Here is a 6,000-nt window from a genome sequence, read left to right on the forward strand (position 1 = left end):
GAAGTCCTCTGGGCGTATCCAACAACATCGAAGTCCAGCACGGGGGCAACCCCGTTCTCCTTAGTATATGGCTCCGAAGCCTTAATTCCAGTCGAGGTCGGGGAACCTGTAACGACCCGGCTGGTCGTTTTAAGAATTAATGCCCCGATCCCCTATTAACTGCATTCCCCGTGTTTGTTTCTGCTATTGTGAGTTACCGGGAGGATTTATTTGGAGTTTCGGAGAGTTTTGGGACACTTAGTCCCCAAATGAGAGCTTAAGTTCTAGAATTTGGACCGTAGTTGGAACAATGTGAAGACGGCCTCGGAATGGAATTCCGTTGGTTCCGTTAGCTCCGTTGGGTGATTTCGGGTTTAGGAGCGTGTTCGGATTGTGTTTTGGAGGTCCGTAGCATAATTAGGCTTGAAATGCCGAAAGTTGAATTTTTGAAGTTTCCGGTTCGATAGTGAGATTTTGATATCAGGGTCGGAATGGAATTCCGGAAGTTGGAGTAGCTCCGTAGTGTTGAATGTGACGTGCTTGCAAAATTTCAGGTCATTCTTACGAGGTTTGATAGACTTTTTGATCGAAAGCGTAAATTGGAAGTTTTTGGAATTCTTAGGCTTGAATCCGATGTTAAATTGGTGTTTTGATGTTGTTTTGAGCATTCCGAAGGTTGGAACAAGTTTGAATGATGTTTTAGGATTAGTTAGCATGTTTGGTTGAGGTCTCGGGGGCCTCGGGTGAGTTTCGGGTGCTTAACGGGAGTTGGATTGGACTTAGGAAGAATTTGAGGTTGCTAAACCTGTCATAACCGAACCTGCGTGAATGGGACTACAGGTGTGGTGCAGAAGCGGCTGAGAGACCGCAGAAGCGAGATTGGCCAGGCTCCAGCAAACCGCAGGTACGAAATAGGGAACACACCTACGAGACCGCAGGTGCGGTAAAGGAGCCGCAGGTGCGAAAATTGATCTTTAATGAAGCGTCGTAGATGCGACTTGAGTTCCACAGAAGCAGGACCGCAGGTGCGGCCCCAGGGCCGCAGATGCGGTTTCACTGGTCAGAAAAGGGGCAGAATCGAGGGTTAAGTTCAAAACTTGGAAGAATCCATTGGGAGTTCGGTTGAGGGCGATTTTGGGAGGATTTTGAAGAGGAAATCAGTGGGTAACGATTCCTAATCCCTTTCTAGTTGTTTTCCTATAATCTAATCTTAGTTTTGCCATTAATTTCGGATTTGAGATGAAAATTGGGGAAAAATTTGAAGAAAGTTCTTAGACCTAAATTTCGAGTTTTGGTTGGGAATTGACGTTGGATTTGGATAATTTTGGATATGGTTAGACTCGTGAGAGTATGAGGATTTTGAAAATGTAAATTTTACCCAATTCCGAGACGTGGGTCGGAGGGTGTTTTGGTCATTTTACCTAATTTCGTGTATTAGCTTAGAATTTATTAGTTGAATTAGTTGCTTGAAGTGTTATTTACATTATGCAATTGAATTGAATAGATTTGGGCCATTTGGAGTCGAGTACTCGTGGCAAGAGCGTGGTTTCGGGTTGATTTTGAGCCAGTTCGAGGTAAGTGGCTTGCCTAGCCTTGTGGGGGAAACTCCCCTTAGGATTTGGTATTGTTGATACTTGAAATGCCTTGTACGTGAGGTGACGAGTGCGTACTTGTGCTAATTGTTGAAAATCCTGTTTTCATTAAGTAACTCTAATTGTGTTTCCTTTCCTGCTTACACTATTTGCACTGTAAGCCTGTTGTTAGCTTAGGGAAGCATGTCTAATTGCCTTAATTGCTTTATTTATTCAAACTGCTTTATTTGGATTATATGTGGCATGCTAGGCTAGAATTACCTGTTTTTACCTTGGTTTGAGATTTGAACTGAATTGAGTATTCTTGGTGTTACTGCTGTGTGTTTGCTTTCGGAGTACGGGACGGTATCCTGGGAGATCCCCCTGCTTGTTTACTTTGGGACTACAGACTTGTATTCCGAGAGTCCCCAGCACGTATATTGAGGATATTAAGAGATCCTTGGGATACCGAGAGATCCCCAGCATATATTGAGGATACTAAGAGATCCTTGGGATACCGAGAGATCCCCAGCATATATTGAGGATACTAAGAGATCCTCGGGATACTGAGAGATCCCCAGCACACATATCAAGGATACTAAGAGATCCTCAGGATACTGAGAGATCCCCGGTTGTTATCTCGGTGTCGAGCTGTATTCCTTTCCGTGATTATTTTGTCTCTGTTATAGCTATTGTTGTTCTTTCTATCATGTATTACTTCTTACTGTTGCACTTAATTATACTGCATTATTCTATATTGTTATTATACCTTGTATTTCAATTAACCTCACTAGGGCCCTGACCTTCCTCGTCACTATCCGACCGAGGTTAGGCTTGGCACTTACTGAGTACCGCTGTGGTGTACTCATGCCCTTTCTGCGCATGTTTTTCATGTGCAGATCCAGGTACTCTCACTCAGTCTTATCACCCTTGAGGCGAGGCGCTTTTGTAGAGACTTCAAGGTATATCTGCCATGTCCGCAGATCGAGGAGTCCCTTTCCATTCTCTGTAATAGTATAGCCCTTCTGTATCTCGTTGTTGTTAGACATTTCTGGAGTTAGAGCATTTTATGTACTCTTAGCTTGTGATTCATGGGGTTCCGGATTTTGGGAGTGTTAGGTTGAAATTTTTTTTTGATTGTTATATGCCAAGTGGCATCTTAAACACTTTTATACTTTGTTATCTCGGTTTTTATTAGTTTCTTTTCCGCAATTATTTCTTTTCCGCATTTGTTAGGCTTACCTAGTCTTAGATACTAGGTGCCGTCACGACTATTCACGGAGGGCGAACTTGGGTCGTGACAAGTTGGTATCAGAGCTCTAGGTTCATATGAGTCATGAATCACAAGTCGGTTTATTGGGGTCTCGCGGATCTGTACGGAGACGTATGTACTTATCTACGAGAGGCTATGTAATTGTTAGGAAAGTTCCACTTCATTTGATTTCCTTGTCGCGTGAGATTTTTGATATCACAATTCTAAACCTCTGTCTTCTATTCTCTCACAGATGGTGAGGACACGTGCTACCCGAGATGATCAGGCACCTGTGCCCCCTACTGGAGCCGTCAGAGGCCGGGGCTGGGGTAGAGGCCGAGGACGCGCACGTGGTGCAGCCAGGGCACCCGCGCGAGCTGCCACCGAGGTACCACTAGCAAATGCATCCGAAGTCCAGACACCTGATACGCCTACTGCTACTACTACTCCAGCACTCCGGGAGACTCTGGCGCAGTTTATGACTATGTACACCACTCTAGCTCAGGCAGGGTTGCTCCCCCTTACTGCAGCTACATCCCAGGCCGGGGGAGGAGCACAGACTCCCGCCACCCGCACTCCTGAGCAGCGAGTGCATGTTGATCAGGTCCCAGAGATTATTCCTGTGCAGCCGGTAGCCCCAGCTCAGTCCGAGGAGAGGGCCGTAGCTTCAGAGGAGGAGCAGAAGAGGCTTGAGAGGTTCAAGAAGTATCAGCCTCCTACATCAGCGGACTAGCCTCAGATGATGCTCTTGGATTTCCAGAGGAGTGCTACCGTATCCTCCGTACCATGGGTATATCAGGATCGAGCGGGGTTTCCTTCACTACCTTCTAGCTTCGAGGTGCCGCCTATTAGTGCTGGCGTGCTTATGAGTTAGATAGTCCGGATGAGGTAGCTTCCCTGACTTGGACTCAGTTTTCAGATATGTTCATGAGAGAGTATGTTCCCCAGAGTCTCAGGGACGCTTGGTGCCTAGAGTTTGAGCATTTGCGCCAGGGTACTATGATTGTCTCGGAGTATGTTATCTGTTTCACCGACTTGGCTAGACATGCACCAGCTTTGGTTTCTACTGTTCGCGAGAAGGTTCGCCGGTTTATTGAGAGGTTTATTCCCAGCATCAGGTCTAGCATGGCTTGTGAGTTGGAGATGGATATTTCTTATCAGCAGGTGGTGAGCATTGCTAGGAAGATTGAGGGTATGCATGCTAGGGATAGAGAGGAGAGGAAGGCCAAGAGGTCTCGAGAGTCGGGCCATTATTCTGGTGCCCGTGCCCTAGCTGCAGGGCGTCATGGTAGGGTTATATGAGTCGCCCTATTCATTCAGCTCTTCCAGCAGCCAGTGGTATTACAGCTCCTCCCAGACCTCAGGAGCCTTATTATGCGCCACCAATATCTAGTGTTCCTCCTGTACGGGGTGCTTCCAGTGGTCAGTCCAGCAGACCTGGCCCGAGCCAGTCACAGTCGCCACATCCTCCTAGAGCTTGTTTTGAGTGTGGTAACACACGCCAGCTGGTGAGGGATTGCCCTAGACTTAGGAGGGCTGCACCTCCACAGACTTCTCAGCCACAGCGCGCCCCGCAGAGTTCTCAGGCCATAATCACCGCACCAGTTGCTACCCCACCTGCTCAGCTAGCTAGAGGTGGAGGTCGGGGAGGTAGAGGTTGCCCTCGAGGGGGAGGCCAGGCCAGATACTATGCCCTTCCTGCTCTTACCGAGGTTGTCGCCTCTGATTCTGTTATCACAGGTACTATCTTGGTCTGTCACAGAGATACATCGGTTCTATTCGATCCAGGCTCCACTTATTCTTATGTGTCCTCTTATTTTGCCCCATATTTGGGCGTATCTCGGGATTCTTTGAGTTCTCCTGTTTATGCTTCTACTCCTATTGGAGATTCTCTTGTTGTGGACCGCGTTTATCGGTCATATTTGATTGCTCTTAGTGGTTTTGAGACCAGAGCCGATTTGTTATTGCTCAGCATGGTAGACTTTGATGTTATTCTGGGCATGGACTGGTTGTCGCCCCATTATACTATTCTTGATTGTCACGCAAAACCCGTGATGCTGGCTATGCCAGGTGTACCGCGAGTAGAGTGGAGGGGTGCTTTAGATCATACTTCCGTAGAGTTATTTCATTCCCTAAGGCTCAGCGTATGGTTGAGAAGGGGTGTGACGCGTATCTAGCTTATGTGAGAGATGTCAGTATTGATACCCCTACAGTTGATTCTGTCCCATTAGTACGGGATTTCTCTGATGTGTTTCCAGTTGACCTTTCGGGCATGCCGCCCGATAGAGATATTGATTTTGGCATTGATCTGTTGCTAGGCACTCAGCCCATTTCTATTCCTCCGTACCGTATGGCTCCTCCTGAGTTGAAAAAGTTGAAGGAGTAGCTGCAGGAATTGCTTGATAAGGGTTTCATTTGGCCCAGTGTATCACCTTAGGGTGCTCCTGTCTTATTTGTGAAGAATAAGGATGGTTCTATGCGTATGTGTATTGATTATCGCCAGTTGAACAAGGTTACAATGAAAAACCATTATCCTTTGCCTCGCATTGATGACCTGTTTGATCAGTTACAGGGTGCTTGTGTGTTTTCTAAGATTGACTTGCGTTCAGGCTATCATCAGTTGAAGATTCGGGAGCCAGATATCCCGAAGACTGCCTTCAGGACTCGGTATGGTCATTACGAGTTCCTTATTATGTCATTTGGGCTGACAAATGCCCTAGTAGCCTTCATGCATTTGATGCACAGTGTATTCCGGCCATATCTTGATTCATTCGTCATTGTCTTTATTGACGACATTCTTGTATATTCCCGGAGTCGGGAAGATCATGAGCAGCACCTGAGGACAGCGCTCCAGACTTTGAGAGAGAAGAAACTACAGCCCCAATTTTGATATTGCCTACCAGTTCAGGGTCTTATACTGTCTATTGTGATGCCTCGAGGGTTGGCCTTGGAGCAGTATTGATGCAGGACGGTAGGGTGATTGCCTACGCATCCAGACAGTTGAAGGTACATGAGAAGAATTATCATGTCCATGATCTCGAGTTAGCTGCTATTGTTCACGCCTTGAAGATCTGGCGTCATTATTTGTACGGTGTGCCTTGTGAGATTTATACTGATCACCGAAATTTGTAACATATGTTCAAGCAGAAGGACCTTAATTTGCGTCAGAGAAGATGGCTAGAGCTGCTGAAGGACTAT

The sequence above is a fragment of the Nicotiana attenuata genome, unplaced genomic scaffold, assembly GCF_001879085.1.
Source record: "Nicotiana attenuata strain UT unplaced genomic scaffold, NIATTr2, whole genome shotgun sequence".
NCBI lineage: Eukaryota > Viridiplantae > Streptophyta > Magnoliopsida > Solanales > Solanaceae > Nicotiana > Nicotiana attenuata.